Consider the following 17,064-nt stretch of genomic DNA (forward strand, 5'->3'; position numbering starts at 1 on the left):
TCTACACTACGACGTATCGTGGGACTGCCGCATGTGTACATTTTAGCGTAGACTTCTGCCTCCACCACTTCTCTACAGTAAACCATGTAGAGTTACTAATAGTGTTTAAAAGACCTGGTTTCATATATGTCATATTTTGGCAGGTTTAAAATCCGTATTTCTGCCATGGTCTGTTAAGCATCTTCCATGTATCAGTGAACAAACTGTGTCACTGTAGAGAACTCATTAAGAGTTCGAATCCTTGTGGTCTTTTTTTTTTTGGCAACATACTCTTTGTGTGAGTAAAGATATAGGCTGTCTTGCATTAAATAAGTGTTAGAATCGATAATTGTTAAGCCATGGTGTTATGTAACGTGTGGCGCCTAAAGCAAAATCATACGTGAATCCAGGTTGAGAGACATGTGGTAATTCAGCTTTCATTAACATTAAGATGTTAAGCGTTGTTGAACATTTTCTAGCTAACTGGTGAATAACTGGCGCTCAAGAATTTGTGGTGCAGCGATTTCCCCAAGTGTGACTGGAGCTGGCTACCAATTTTTCTATTTTATGGCCAACACATTGCTTCAGTGCATTCTTACCATATAACAAGAAAAGAAAAGTAAAACAGGACTGAAAACAGGAGAGTGTCAGCAGCTGTCAGTCACAGCTACAGTCAGTTTCGCTTCTTGAGGTGCACAGTTCCTTGCATTGGAACAGATTTCCCATCTTACCTTACCAGTTTTTTTAGGCACAAATGTAAGCTAATGTTCCGGTATATTTTACTGTGTAGACTTGATTTGATTTGATTGGTGTTGTACGCCATACTCAAGAATATTTCTCTTATACGACGGCGGCCAGCGTTATGGTGGGGGGAAACTGGGCAGAGCCCGGGGGAAATCTACGACCATCCGCAGGTTGCTGCCAGAACTTCCCACGCACGGCTGGAGAAAAGCCAGCATGAGCTCACAGCGACCGCATTTATGAGAGGCTCTAGGGTCATCACGCTGTGCTAGAGCGCTAACCAACTAAGCCACGAAGTCCCCCTACTGTGTACATGATCATGATGTATTTAATTAAACAGTGGTTTTAGATATTAGAATGTTAACACAAATTCTCCTATTATCACATACACTGTTTTAAAGAGCCCAGCAACCCGTAAGTACAGCTTTTACAAAGTAGGGCGTACTGAACCGGATGTATGGCCTACATGTGATACCGGTCATACAGACCTGTTGTTTCGTAAGATATTAAATGTGTATATCGATTGCTTTCAAGAGTTAGTGGGTTTACTCCAACTGGCTGTGAGAGATGACGTATTCTAAAATGTCAGAGGTGTTTTTTACAATCATTCTTGCAACTATAGCGGCGACAGGTGAGTGTGTATTTCTAGTCATATCTACAACCAGGCATATGTGTACTTACGGTGCATGTGCACAGGTTTATTTATTTCATTGTTTTGTAACGCTTGTTTGTATTTCATTGTTTTGTAACGCTTGTTTGTATTTCATTGTTTTGTAATGCTTGTTTGTATTAACATTATGGCCGACAGTTTTATGGCTAGAGGAAAACCAGAAGTGCCCGAGACAAAATAGATGCCACCGAACTTTGGCTACTTAACTTTCCCACATGTACCGTGCTACTTAACTTTCCCTCATATACCGTGCCACTTAACTTTCCCACATGTACCGTGCTACTTAACTTTCCCACATGTACCGTGCTACTTAACTTTCCCTCATATACCGTGTTACTTAACCTTCTCACATGTACTGTGCTACTTAACTTTCCCACTTATACCGTGCTACTTAACTTTCCCACATATACTGTGCTACTTAACTTTCCCACACATACCGTGCTACTTAACTTTCCCACATGTACCGTACATATATCCATGCACACTATTTACGGGTGGAAGACAACTGGATTTAGCGAACGTTAGGCTCCATGAGCGTCGGCGATTGCTTATTGTCAAACCGAAGCCCCACAGACTACCAGATGAACGGCATGTAGAAATGTATATGTATATATCTGTATGCGTAATGTGTATGTACACTCATGCTTAGTTTCAGTAGAGAAAATATTCTAGACGCGAGTGTATGCTACTTCCTGGTTGCGGGGAATGTACTGCAGCGGTCATTTATTGTAAATCAGAGAAAACTTTCAGCCTTACCCACCCATTTAGTCATTTACGTATTACATGCTAGTAGTGAAAGTGGATAAACGTCAGCAGCTCTGCTACTGACAGCTGCAGCTGTCAGAAGAGAAAATACACCACGCAAACTGTAACGTGGCTGTGTTCGGCAGTTTGTTTGATTCAGGGAACTTTACGTTTTGGTAATATACACTGGCGGCTGACGAGGCTCGCGCTGAGAATTATAGAAGTAAATTCTGCAGTAAGTCCTTCCTACTAATTATGAATGAATGTTTTAGTTAATAAGTAAAAATATTTTTTTAGGGGACAAAAAGGAGATGAAAAGTAAATGCCAGTCGGAATGGTGGTGAGAAAGTATTATATCAGATATCAGCATTTTGATTGGTTGGCTAAGTCGAGTGGCGGCTTCAGGTCTGGGGGTTTGGTGATTTGTTATGGGTTGACATAAATGCGACCATTGTGTACCAGTGAAAATTTCAAGTAAATAAAGAATATGAATCAGACTGTGCTTTCTGTATTTGGAGTTGTCACCAGAGAGTCATCTTATTCGCTGTGTGAGGACAGAGACTTCATTGCAAGGGGATATGATGAACAAAAACAGCTAATTTTCCTCTGCAACTGTGACCACGCTCCGCACAGTGACAACGAACTGCAAAACTGTCCAACAGCCTACTACTGTTTTGGTGAGTTCTTTGCAACCAGATTTGGAGTCATGGGCCCTGATTTACGAAACTTCATAGGTTGAGCAAATTGTTTCAGTCGGTAGGTTTTTTTGGCCTAAATCATGGAACACAGAGTATTTTCGGGAAGAAAAAAACATACGTCAAACACTGAAGGAAACAATCTTAAAGAGTTTCCCAATTTGACGTTTACGCTTCTATGGAGTGTGAGACATTGCTTATATGAGATGTTCTTCTAAATCAGTTAAGAAAATCTCAGGCAAACACATGCCTTTGTATACTCCTTAGCGTTCATATATTATGTATTGTCGTATGTCCTAATATAAAGAAGATATATAAAGAAGAAGATCATGGCTGTTCAGTTTGGCGATCACTCTCACAGTACACACTTGATGTTACATGTCAAAATTTCCAAAAAAATCCCAGTTTACTCTGACACTGCAGCAAAGCGACACAAAATGACAAAACCTGTGTAAGCTGAATGTGTAAAATCACGTCATGTCATTTTGATCTGCATGCGGCTATATTTAAATAATACAGGGCTTTTCATATTTACTGCATAGATATGATTGACTCACCGACAGTCTATAAATGGTGTACTTTTGTTAATAGCGTAAAAATAATATATAGCTAACACTAATCTGTAGTGTGTGGTTGAAAACTTCTTGTTCCACAGAACATTGTGTCGAGGATAGCGCTGTGAACGTAACATGTGAAAACAAAAGTGCGGATGATGGCTACACAGCTTTTTGTCGATGTTCACCAGGATTTAAGGATGTACCCTCATTTCAATGCTTGGGTAAATACATTTTTTTGTTTTTACATACCTTTGTATTTGTCTTATGAATATTGTTACTTGCTTTTTGGATTTCGACTATTTCCTTAATCTTTATGGCTTCAGTTGTTATTTGTAATTTTGTAAATATATACGAAAGTTGATCAGCAATTTGTAAAAATACATTGATAAAAAGATAGAAATGCTTTTCAAAGTTTCTGCAATTCTTGGAAAACATCAAGCTAATAAATATTGTTTGGATGCAGTTTTCCGTGTTAGTTTAGTCCAAATCTATTTATAATAGTCACCGTGTGAGTCTGCTACAATATTCACTGCTTAATAAGAAAACGTTCAGTTAAATTTTTCACCTCGATCGGCCTGCAATGTTGTTAAAATGGCGTTACAGTAAGCCATGATCATTTATGCGTTCAATTACATTTTAGACGAGAACGAATGTGACTTCAATCCATGTGGAGAAAATTCATTGTGTGTAAACTCTATCGGCTCGTACACCTGCGCGTGCAATGACGGGTACTATCAACAGGAAACAGGACTTGACGAGCCAGCTTGTACAGGTATAGTAGGAGAGCGCAGGGTGTGATTGAATAGCTGATACATGAACTTCCCTGTTTAGTCAGTATCAAGGAAGAACAATTCTTGATGTCTTTTAGTACATGTTTTTACACCTCTTCATATCTTGTAGAATGTAACCAGAAGCACCAGTGGCCTCTTATATTTACTTATGGATTAAATATGTTGTAATTTCGTGTTATACTGGCAGTGACGAGAACGCGATTAATATAGGCTGATTACAGTTATAAGGAGGTCAAATTTGTGTGCAGCGACATTCGAATCATGCAGTACTGGTGCAGTGGACATGTGCGTGTGTGCTTTCTGTTTTGGTCGGTGTGGGTTTGCTTAGAGGGAGAGGTTGCCGGGGGGGGGGGGGGGAGGGTACTTGGGGGAGGGGGTGGTATCTGACGGGACAGCTATCGGGTAGTATTGATCTAATCGTGTTTTATTATTATTCAGTTTTTAAATGGCTAAACGATAAACTGGTTTTAACTACGGAAGTACCCGCAACTTAAAAAGGAAGGTTTCTGAAATCTTAATGTAATAAAGGCTAAGCAAGATTTTATATCCCACTCAACTGCAGTGCGGAATCTGAATTTATTTTACGTAAAGATACATGTAATTTTTCTCATGTCATTTTCTGTGACTTATTTTATACAACTTTCGTCTTGGAGACACTTAAGAATAGGGATAGGTGATTAGGATTTGCTTGGGGGAGGGGGTGGGATCTTCCGAGACTGCTTTCGGGTAGCATCGATTTATTCATATTTGCAGACACTAATGAATGCGAGGAAAATTCCACTATCTGTGGTGATTATTCTGTGTGCTCCAACACGGACGGCAGCCACACTTGTTCTTGCTTCGATGGATACACACTGGATACAGGGTCTGGGGTTGGCTGTGTTCTGGGTAAGGACTATTTTTCATTTTCATGTGCATTCTCGGCAGAGCGTATTATTTATTGGCGAAACTTAATGAATGTTCCTATCTGTTTTCCAATGTCCCCCCCCCTCATTTCCCCCTCCCTAGTATTTAATAAGCTCTTGAATAATTATGAATATGACTGAACATGAATCAACGTATCAACGCCAACCAAACCCGTCCCACCATAAAAAACCCCCAAAAACTTCGCAATAAAATACTTCCGATTCCGGAAGGCAATTTACACAAGCCAATGGAAATAAAGCCACACTGACAGCATTGGCCTTATAGAGCATGTTGGGATAGAAGCTTTACAGACGTCTAGAACATTCTGTATAAGTGGGGCGTGGTGCAGGTGTATAAGGGGACGAAGTTCAGGTGTAAAAATGGGACTTGGTCCAGTGTAAACATGGGACGTGATTCAGGTGTATAAGTGGGACGTGGTTCAGGTGTATGAGGGGACATGGTTCAGGTGTATAAGTGAGGCGTCGTTCAGGTGTATCAGCGGGGCGTGTTTCGAGTGTACAAGGGGACATGATCCAGGTGTATAAATGGACGTGGCAGGTGTATAAGGGGGCGTGGTTCAGGTGTATAAGTGGGGCGTGGTTCAAAGGTATAAATGAGGCGTGGTTCACGTTTATAAGAGGGCGTGGTTTAGGTGTATAGCTGGACGTGGTACAGGTGTATAAGGGGGCGTGGTTCAGATGTATAACGGGGCGTGGTTCAGATGTACAACATGGACGTGGTTCAGGCGTGGGAGGTGGTTCAGGTCGATTAGCGGTGCTTGCTTATGGGCAGGTGTATAAGTGGACGTGATTCAGGTGTAAAAGAGGCCATGGTTCAGGTGTATAAGAGAAGCGTGGTTCAGGCGTATAAGGAGACGTGATCCAGGTGTATAAATGGGGCATGGCTCAGGTGTATAATGGGGACGTGATCAGGTGTATAAGGGGGCGTGGTTCAGGTGTATAAGTGGGGCGTGGTTCAAGGGTATAAATGAGGCGTGGTTCACGTTTATAAGAGGCGTGGTTTAGGTGCATAGGTGGACATGGTTCAGATGTATAAGGGGCGTGGTTCAAATGTATAAGGGGTCGTGGTTCAGATGTATAAGTGAAGCGTTGTTCAGGCGTATAAGGGGACGTGGTTCAGGAGGACAACAGGGACGTTCAGGCGTATAAGGGGGCGTGAGAGGTGGTTAAGGTCCATTAGCGGTGCTTGCTTATGGGCAGGTGTATAAGTGAAGCGAGGTTTAGGTGTATAAGGGGACGTAGTTCAGGTGTATAAGGGGACATGGTTCAGGTGTATGAGAGGGCATGGTTCAGGTGTATAAGGGAGCGTGGTTCAGGTGTATAAGCGGACATAATTCAGATGTATGGGGGCGTGGTTTTGGTGTATAAGCGGACGTGGTTCAGGTGTACAGCTGGGACGTGGTTCAAGTGTATAAGTGGGACGTGGTTCAGGCGTATAAGGGGGCGTGGGAGATGGTTCAGGTCGATAAGCGGTGGTCGATAGCCACCGAAAGTGAACTGGTTATATGTCGCGCTCCGACCTAACTATCTGGTGCTCCGACATAGTGTACATGCTTCATCTCTCACTATCTGCAGCTTCGAGCAGCCCATACACATCGGCCGATTCTGTCACTGGTGGGGGGATACAGTCCAATTCTACAGGCCATACTGGTGCGGTTAAGTACTTACTGTTAAGTGTTTCATGTATGAACCACAGAATGTTAATAAAACTGTCTCGACAGCTCATCCTTGAGACAAGGTCTCACACCTGCTAGATGACTACTCATGTACTTCACTGCTCATTTGACCTGTAAACTGAATTCTTTAAATACAGAATAAAACCTATTTTAAAGTTATTAAATACAAATTAAATCATCTTGTGTACACAGCTAAGCATTGTTTTACGCAACGCTCAGAAACACTGGTTTCCAAAAAAAAAAAGAGAAACATGTGTGAATTTTCACACTAGCAATCTGTTTTAGGCCAGTGTGGTATAATAATTTGTTACGCAGTTATACAAAAAGGCGGTCAATAAAATAGTTCGTGCCTGACGTCCTTATGTTGGTAAACTCTAATAAACGCCTACCCTGGGCACAATTTCCCCTGTGCTGGAACCAGAGATAGCCGAATGAGGTTGTGTTTTGCGACAAATCACGTTTTACGCTGTGATTTGCCGACGGAAGAGTGCGAACCGGAAGTCAGAGTGGTGAACGTCACGCCCTGGACTGTTTACAGGGAGTTAATCGATTTCATGACGGTAACGCTATGGTTTGGGGCTCTCTCTGCGGGGACGTGCGCTCACGCTAATTTGTAGAAACCTCAATGCAGTGGGATACTGTGACCAGATCCTTGTCCTGGAACTGGTGCCGATCCTAACTGCGCATTGTCCTCCAGTTCCAACATGACTGAGCGACACCACACACACCTTTTGCACAAAATTTCCTGCAAAGTGACATCATTTGGATAGGCTATTGAGATCACCTGACCTCAGTTATATCTGTGTGTGAAAAGTATATGGTGCTTTTGGGAGAAGTCTTCCTGCCTTGAGATGTTAACCTCAGAATGTTATGGGAGCTATGTTGGTACAACAATGGCGCAGGCTGTTTAATGCTGTGTTCATTTGTGACTGTCAATGCGATAAGATTGCCTTGCTGACAGAGGAGCATTCGCGGTACCGAACGAATTCCAGTGCAGAGGGCTAGTCACTGATTAATGGCAATTTTGGTAGGGGGCCTCCGTGGATCAATTTTTTAGCGCGCTAGCGCAGCGTAATGACCCAGGAGCCTCTCACCATGTGGTCGTTGAGAGTACAAGTCCAGCTCATGCCGGCTTCCTCTCCGGCCGTACCTGAAAAGGTCTTGCGGGAGCCTGCGGATGGTCGTGGGTATCCCCCGAGCTCTTCCCGGTTTCCTCCCACCATAATGCTGACCGCATTCGTATAAGTGAAATATTCTTGAGCACGGTGTAAACACCAATCAAATAAATAAATAAATCAATTCTGGTAAGGCGTATGACTGATTTTACAGACAACTGAATATAGGCGACTCTCTAAAAGAAATAGACCGGAGAACTAACTCTAACAGCCTACCGCTGTACTGACTTGTCGGTAACTTGATCTAAAGAAAGATCATTTTCCATTTCATAGCTGGAGGAGGCAAACATAATCACCGGTAGGAATGGATTTATTCGTAAGGTCAGTGGGTCAGCTTCACTACCCACAACACGCAAGAAACAATTAGATTTGGACAGAGAGTGCGGACGTGCTTGAGGCAGGTCTACTTCAGATCAACATGTAGCTATCGGCTAATCAGTATATGGAGCGGCTAATTGACCTAAATTAGCTGTGTATATTTTGCTCATTTTTCCTCGTTGTCTATGCATTGTCCAGATTTGTCAGAATTGCCTGTCGCTCTCGGCGCTGGAATCGGTGGACTACTTTTGATCGTTGTCGTAACACTCGTTGTCCTTTTTGTTATCCGGTGAGTAAATTATCCATTTATTTATCTTATCATGCCGATTGTTGTATACCCAAGAATGTTTTACGTATACGATGGCGATCAGTTTTTATGGGTAGCAGAAATCGTCATCACGTGTAAAATAAGACTATAATACGATCATGTGAAAATTCTTCTTGATTTCAGCATTCTGTTGTAAACATATTTTACAGGCCATAGGCTTTTATTGCAAATGCATTTAACCTGCGGATGGTCGTGGGTTTCCCCGGGCTCTGCCCGGTTTCTACCCACCATAATGCTGGCCGCCGTCGTATAAGTGAAATATAAGTAAAACACCAATTACATAAATAAATAAATCAAATGCATTTCATACATCATTTATCAAATGTCCCCTTTAATCATTTTAACGTAAATTGAATGAAACTGAAAGTATATTTATGTATTTTGTTTATCGCCGTATTCAAAGTATCTAAATACAGAAATGATGAACAGGTGCGGGTGTTAATTTCTAGATTTTGGGAAAGAACGTGCAAAAATTATGTCAAAAGAATTTGAAACCATTCCTGTTTGTAGCTCGCGTTCATGATATGCACTTGTGTTGATATCGTTAGAGTATGTTTTAACAAGAAATTGTATATTGGTTGAATACAGATACTGTTCTTTAATGTAAAAACTGGAGTATCCTGGTATCAAGTTGTCTGTCTGTCTGTATTACTGTCTGTAGACTCGATTTTTTCCATGTACCTCCTACCAAACTTCTGCTTCGATTTCAATGAAACTTACCATAATCTTCCCTATCACCTAAACTTGTCTATGCTTAAGCTTAATTACAATCGGGTAATTATTTCCATAATTACTTCCGTTCAAGGGCCGATTCCACAAAGCCTTTTCTGACTTAAGTCAAAATTCAAAACCTATTCACTACGCTTAGTGTTCCTTATTGGGAAATGAAAATTACACACATTTGTTCTACGATCACATTTATCAGGAGGTCTAAATTTTTTTTATGTATATAGCCACAAATCAAGCTCTAAAATCACACTTCAAAAATTTTGACTTATTTCATTCGTGGAAATGTTGGGGCTTGGAAGGGGGCTATTTTGGACATCCAGATTCTAGTTTTTTGAGGCACACATATATTTGGCCTTTCATTTGACGTAAATATTTATTGCTAATGCTCCATTATATATACATTTTTATCTGCCGACAGGAGAAAAAATCGTCAAAAAGCTGAAGCCAGGGGGAAAAGGGTGTCTAAAGGAAATACAGGGAGTATAGCCAAAGCCCGATCAAACAAAGAGAGTAACACAGATTCTGAATTGGAACTGGGTACACTGCGGGTGGTAGGGGAAGATAACTCCGACAGACATGACTTTCTGACAGACAGCGAAACACTGGTGCCCGATTCAAACATCCGGTCTAGCATAAACGTGACTACTGGAAACGTGGCCCTGGCGTACGAGGAAGTGGATATACCTGAAAAAACTTGTACATCACAAAATGCATGCATGCATTTGCATATATCGAAACCCCAGTCAAAAACCGATGAATACCACTATCTCTACGCCAACAGAAACATTCCCCACAACAAGGCTAAACAAAGCGATCAGTCCACGCTAACTGCTCCAGGAAGTATGACTGATCAGTTTATGTACGATTCTCTGTCGAAGCCAACCTTAGAACCTACAGCAGCTGAAATCACTCAAGCTGAGAATTACAGCACTCTCTATGACATCAGGCCTACATCATCCAATGAGTACGTAAATAGCATTCAGCCCGGATTGAACGGAAGCGGAAGCGCTGATTATGACGTTACCTACAGGTCTACATCACAACAAGTTGACAACTATGAGCAGCCGCACTTGACTGTGGTAGATCCTACACGCATGCACAATGATGAATATGATGAACTGAAACTAGAAAAGGTCTAACCTAGATCGTTGTGTGCTTAATTATGCTTCAATGTCGCTTTCATTATTAAATCAATCATTTCAAGATGTGCAAGCTTGTAATAGTAGTCCGACCTTAAAGGGACATACCGCCCAAAGAAATTCCGAATTTTTGAGTGAGTTCAGCTAACTAAAAAATATTAGTTGCATTTGACTCCCAACTAAACCTCCTGGGTTTATGTTTTCCGAAGAAATGTCAGTTAAGAGAATTATAAGGGAAATCCGTTACTGGTCTTAACTGTCCTGCCCACGAAATAAGATGCACATGAGGCAGCGCAAAGATTCCCACAATGCAACATTCACTCGAGGATCGCACAGTACGATAGAATGAAAGTGAATTATAGGTCTACTAAACCAAGTGCGAGCTTTCTTTCTATCGATAATATTTTATTCGTATTACCAACGAACAGAACATAAGTTACATGGTAGACCGCATAATTACCACAGTATGACATCAAATTAGCTGAACATCTCCCGTTGTCTAGACAACAAGGGGAGGTTGTCTAAGAAATATTTTGTAAATACAGCGACTTGAGTCAGTTGATGGTCGAAGTGTAACCCCGTATAAAACTGAACATTCGATTGTCCACTGAGTGCCAGAAACTGTATGTTGACATCTGAAGGTCTTAACTTCTAAAAGTCGGTGGTATGTCCCTTTAAGGTCAACATATTTACAGCGCTGGTACAGCACATAGCCAAATATAGGACATGCGCATGGCATCAAGACGGTGGTCTGATACTACACCAGTTGGCCTGCATGCATCGCCATTTGCCATACCATGGAAGTACTAAAAGTTCCAATTTTATTTCATTTTGTTGCATGTTTTACCTGACGCAGAGTTGAACCCGACGTATTTTGGTTACTATTTCTAGACTAAAGTATAGCAAGAGGAAAGTTTTTTCTTACGTTTGGGCTGAAGCAAGTTTTCATACAGGAGTGAGGTTATTGAGTCAAAAATTTATATGTACAATAAAAAGTTTTATGCGGAAAAAGGTCTGCTACACCAGTATAGGGCCTGTGTTGAGTACTATATTTAAATTCCAAGCAGTGGCATGTTCAGACAAGGAGTTTACTTATCTCCCCAATTTGTCAAGCAGGTCTACTTTGTTTTGTGCTGGTCTGTAGCTGGTGTTTTAGACTGTGAATTTTGTATATGTATCTTATTTTAACAGCATTGTGCTTCCTAGTGTACATGTATTATTTTTATTATTGTGATACTTCCTTATATGCTGCTCAAGTCCCACAGGCTTAAATCCCACTGGTTCAAGTCCACCAGACTCCAGTCCCACAGGCCTGAATTCCACTAGTTCGAGTCCACCTGACTCCAGTCCCACATGCTTGAATTCCACTGGTTCAAGTCCAGCTGACTCCAGTCCCACAGGCTTGAATCCTACTGGTTCAAGTCCAGCTGACTCCAGTCCCACAGGCCTGAGTTCCACTAGTTCGAGTCCACCTGACTCCAGTCCCACATGCTTGAATTCCACTGGTTCAAGTCCAGCTGACTCCAGTCCCACAGGCTTGAATCCCACTGGTTCAAGTCTAGCTGACTCCTGTCCCACAGGCCTGAATCGCACTAGTTCAAGTCCAGCTGACTCCAGTCCCACAGGCTTGAATTCCACTAGTTCAATTCCAGCTGACTCTAGTCCAAGAGGCTTAAATCCCACTGGTTCAAGTCCACCTGACTCCAGTCCCACAGGCTTGAATCCCACTAGTTCAAGTTCGGCTGACTCCAGTCCAAGGGGCTTAAATCCCACTAGTTCAAGTCCAGCTGACTCCAGTCACATAGGCTTGAATCCCACTAGTTTAAGTTCAGCTGACTCCAGTCCCACAGGCGATTCACGTATACAAGATCAGACCTCAACAGTTACCTATCAAATGTCCTACCTTAAGACACGGCCATAAGGCGTTATGACCATTATAACTTCATGGGAAGTCTACCTGTAAGTTGTATAACAAGTCTAACACAGATCTGTGACCCAGTATCTGTGTTAGCTTCAAATCACTTCAAATTCAAAAATTTTCTTTTTCCGATAAACGTCCTGTAAAATACCACCAATATCAGGGCTATCCGAGGTCATATTTAAATATGAATGTACATGAACATGGTGACGATGGGACATAGCTCAGTGGCATGTGTACATGTAAGCCATGGATAATCTTCTACAAAGATAATCCTCGTGCGTGCACGATCCGGGCATTCACCTGGGGACTTAGTTAGATGGCAGGAGTAAAGGATACTTTGGCTAAAAACAGCTTTGACTGATGAACCCTGTAACGTAACACGTCTGTGGGATGAAGAATTCTACAGCACGCAATTACGCTATAAAATGGCGGCTCGCAACGTCAACACATGCAGTGACTGTGTAATGCCATGCAGAAGATATGAAAGAAGTATGTTTATTAAAACGACCTCTAATGATTAATATTTCTGGAAATTTGTGCTCTATAAAAATAAATGTTTCTTGTAAAGTTAATCACGCCTGATTTAATTTTTTTTCTGTTAGTGAACAATTATAGCTAGAAGGATAAGATCTGTAGTTAAAACTGTGATGAATGTGGTGAAGATAACGACGTTAGAAAGCATCTAAATGTGCCCTGGTAGTCTCTGTGTCTGATGGACACAGATCAGCATAGCTCTACTTACCGGGAGCAATCCGATCGCTTCACATGGGTGCAATCAGAACAGAAACTGTCATCTTAACATTTTCTTTGACATTCTGTTGAAAAGGACGATAGGTGAAACACGTGAGTAGTCGACCTATATAAAGAGATCTCTCATTTCCATAGGGATATTGTCTTTTGTTAAATGTGACAGCAGATCTAGGCTGACAATTTATATTTATTATTTATTTATTTTAAAATTTGTTTAACGTCGTACTCAAGAATATTTCACTTATACGGCGGCGATCAGGATTATGGTGGGAGGGAACTGGGCAGAGCCTGGGGGAAATACACGAACATCCCTAGGTTGTGGTAGACCTTCCCACGTACGGTCGGAGAGAAGACCAGCATGAGCTGGGCTTCATCTCACGGCGACCGCATTGGTGAGAGGCTACTAGGTCATGCGCCGAGCGTGCTAACCACCTAGGCCCCGGGCTTGACTGAACTAACACATAGAAAATATATAATTATAAGTCTATGTTGTCAGTGAGATTGACTGAGCTAAACCACTGGCATTTGGCAAGTTACTGTCGAACTTTTCCATATGTGTCATGCGCATATGCACTGCATATTTCCACCAGACAATTTAAGCCCGACTAGGAATTTTTTATGGAGAAGCATTACACTCAACTCCTTGGTTTTCCCACATGTTTCCTTTCTGTATAGCCAAAATATCAGAAACAAACTATGTCAAAATTAATTTGTTTGTCAGCAAGCTCTGTCCGGTTTCCTCCTACCATAATGCTGACCACTGTGGTGTAAGTGAAATATTCTTGAGTAGGCCTACGTAATACTACAGTCAAATGAATAAACACAAAGATCGAAACCAATTATTTATTTATCTGCTTATTTATTTGATTGATGATTCACGCGGTACTCAAGAATATTTCACTTATACGACGCCGGGCACTATCATGGTGTGAGGAAACCGGGCTCAGTGATAAGGACACAGTATCAGCAGCCATGTGGAGACATCAGTGTTTTACAAGCAATCTAACATTGTTCGCCATGTACGATGACATGTACCTTCATACTGTAACACAGCTTAGCTTGACGAAGTCATGTGAGGGAATGTGTGGAAGAGAACAATTCACACCTTAGTTTTAGCGCTATAGATTAAACATATACAATACGCGGTATATCTGAGTACAATTTTCATCAAACGCATCAAAGTTTTACTGAATCGTTTATCCTAACAACTTTGATATGTGCAGCAAACGGGCAAACGTGGGGCTAAATTACGCATATCGCATTGTAACATCCCAAAATAGCAAGCTGAACAACATGCTTATTCGGGTGGAACCACTTCTGGGTCTGTACTGGTAAAGACAGACATCTCCCACGGTGAGACAGAGCAAAGAGAGAGGACAAATGTCTGGCTGTGTTGTTCAATAATACGTTTTAAAACTTATACTGAGATTCCTGTGAAATACTCATTGCGTTTTATGAAATGAAAGCATTTGTCAAAAATTAGCATAAATCGTGCATTTCATTATTTGGCCTGTCAGACATTTTTTCACGGAAGAACGCTTTTTAAATCAGATTTGAAACACTTCTTGACCTACATAGACTATTCTCTGCCCGCCTGCATGGGTTAGGTCTTCTGTGCCTCTGTGAGTTGAAGTATTCACATTGCAGAGAATGGCGGTCTTAGCCAACCTGGGAACCAAGACAACGTCAATGGTCATAGCTCTCTTTTTGACAATTTTACTCACCCCAGGTAAGTTGACTGCTCTGTTTATATCTTATATATTAAAATATCACTGTGTATTATGCTATGCATTTCGTTATTCCTTATCTTCAAACAGAAATGATGATTCTGTGTATCTATCCTATTACTTAGGCATAAAAAAACGATACACACACAAGCGCTATGCACAAACACAAGAGTTGTGGTGACCGACAAAAGCTCTTCTGTGACAAAATGAAGTGCTATGGTCACATAAATTAGTTCCACAGAAACAAAAACAAGATTGAGTTATATGGAAACAGTAAACAACATGAGAAAGCATAAATACGGAACCGCAGAAGGAATATGCAAACAACTCAATCACCTTCAAAAAAAATTATATACTCGACGTGGTGAGAGATGACTGTCCACTGTTTTTTGATAGCTATTTCGTGGTCCGTTTTAGTATCGGCCAATGGTAATGGAGCTTGCTTTCAATCGACACCCCAAAAGAGACAAAAGCGAGCTTTCTATTGCTCGAATCAACTCGAACAGCAACATACCTCTCACGGATTCCGATATAATCAGCCATTTTCCCAGCCATGTCTAACATGAAAACGGCTTCTTTGCCATTGGTCTACAGTGCGTCGGGACCGTCAGATAATTAGGTAAGGGTGCGAGATAAACCCTGACTTTTGATCAGTCAAAAAAGTGTCAAGTCACTCGCCGATATTTTTTTGAATGACTTTTTTGTTTGTCCCTTTTACGGCATAAACATCCCCCAATGCGAGATAATTCCCGAGTGTACTTTTTGAGGAATACCTAAAAAATTTTTGCATGCTCCTTTTACAGCTCTGTACATCAATAACTTCTAATGAAACATAAATACTTTGGCCACAAATGTAAGTTCAACAAAAACATACCTTAGAAATGGTAGGACGGATACCAAACAGCTCGCCTGTGGGAGGTACATGAATGCAAGCAAAACTTCAGCCCAATACACAAAGTACTGAAATCTTGAATTTGGTAAATTACAGTAATTAATAATTAATATGCACACACAGCTTTAGCGATGTAACATCCGCCTTGTGACATTGTGCTTTATATGCATGTAAAACTTCAGGTCAATACATACTGTACTCTTTGAGATGCCACCACTGACCTTTTTTTAACTTTGGTTGTACTACACAATGCACTAAGTCCCTCATTGTGATTTACGGGGTTTAATAAGCAACCACCTTATTAACGATGGAATATCCTCCTTATGTTGTTGTGCCATACATATGTGCAAACCTTGAGCTCAGTAAATGTGCTTCTAGTACTTTGCGAGATACCACCTATAACACTTTGCTTAACATTGGTTTTAATACACAAAACACGAAGTCAGGAATTTAGCAATTTTATTGTATTTAATATGTACACACCGGATCAAGGATGTAATATCCCCCTCGTGTTATTGTGCACTGCATATGTGCAAACCATGAGCTCAATCCATGTGGTACTTTTGTAGTTACCACCTCTAACATTTTGTTTAACATTGCTTTCCCTGTTTCCGACGGAACCACATAAGCAACGTGCCATGACCACATAAATAATTTCTACAGAACACTAAAGAAGGCACGAAGAATGAGTGAATGACTGTTTTCAACTTCAGCAGCTATATAGTGGCGAGAAAATGTTGCAACCAGGGGGCAATCAGCGGCTTTCTATTTGTTAATGAGGATATCCGAAATGAAATAATATTAGACGGCATAATTTTAAAAGTAGGTAAAATAACACATAAGTGAGCTAAAACTCGAAAGCCGCTACATTTTTAAAATATGTACTCTGCATGGCCCGTTGAATATAGCAATATCGAAGAACTATAAGTTTAATACATAGACTTATGGTAAATAATAAATAACAGCATATCTTGAACCGCTGTTTAATAATTCAGGTATATTTTCGATTGTGCACGAGTTGAAGTCCGAAATATTTGCCTTATTAACATAGAAATGGACTGATTGTCATCGCCCAAAACTTCTACTGCACAAAGACGGTAAATTCAGGGTTTACATTTTGATTTCAATAGTACATTAATTTTACTCATTTTACTGCTAGAATTCTTTATATAGTATGCTTATCATGATGTGTTAAAATCAATAATAACGGTTTGACGTCACATAGGGAGTATTTCAGAAAAATAATGGCAATACAGCTCTATAACTTTGCAACATATGGGGCACACTAATTGTAATGTACTACCAA

The 17,064-nt window shown here is 40.9% G+C and overlaps 1 long non-coding RNA gene across 1 annotated transcript; it reads left to right on the forward strand.

Annotated features, from left to right (window-relative positions):
- The first annotated feature begins 2,716 nt into the window (after positions 1 to 2,716).
- LOC135463217 (uncharacterized) lies at positions 2,717 to 5,700 on the forward strand. Its single transcript, XR_010443545.1, has 4 exons — positions 2,717 to 2,811; positions 3,485 to 3,607; positions 4,027 to 4,158; positions 4,931 to 5,700. It is a non-coding gene; the product is annotated as an uncharacterized LOC135463217 (long non-coding RNA).
- Positions 5,701 to 17,064: the final 11,364 nt, after the last annotated feature.

This window comes from Liolophura sinensis, chromosome 2, assembly GCF_032854445.1.
Source record: "Liolophura sinensis isolate JHLJ2023 chromosome 2, CUHK_Ljap_v2, whole genome shotgun sequence".
Classification (NCBI taxonomy): Eukaryota; Metazoa; Mollusca; class Polyplacophora; order Chitonida; family Chitonidae; genus Liolophura; species Liolophura sinensis.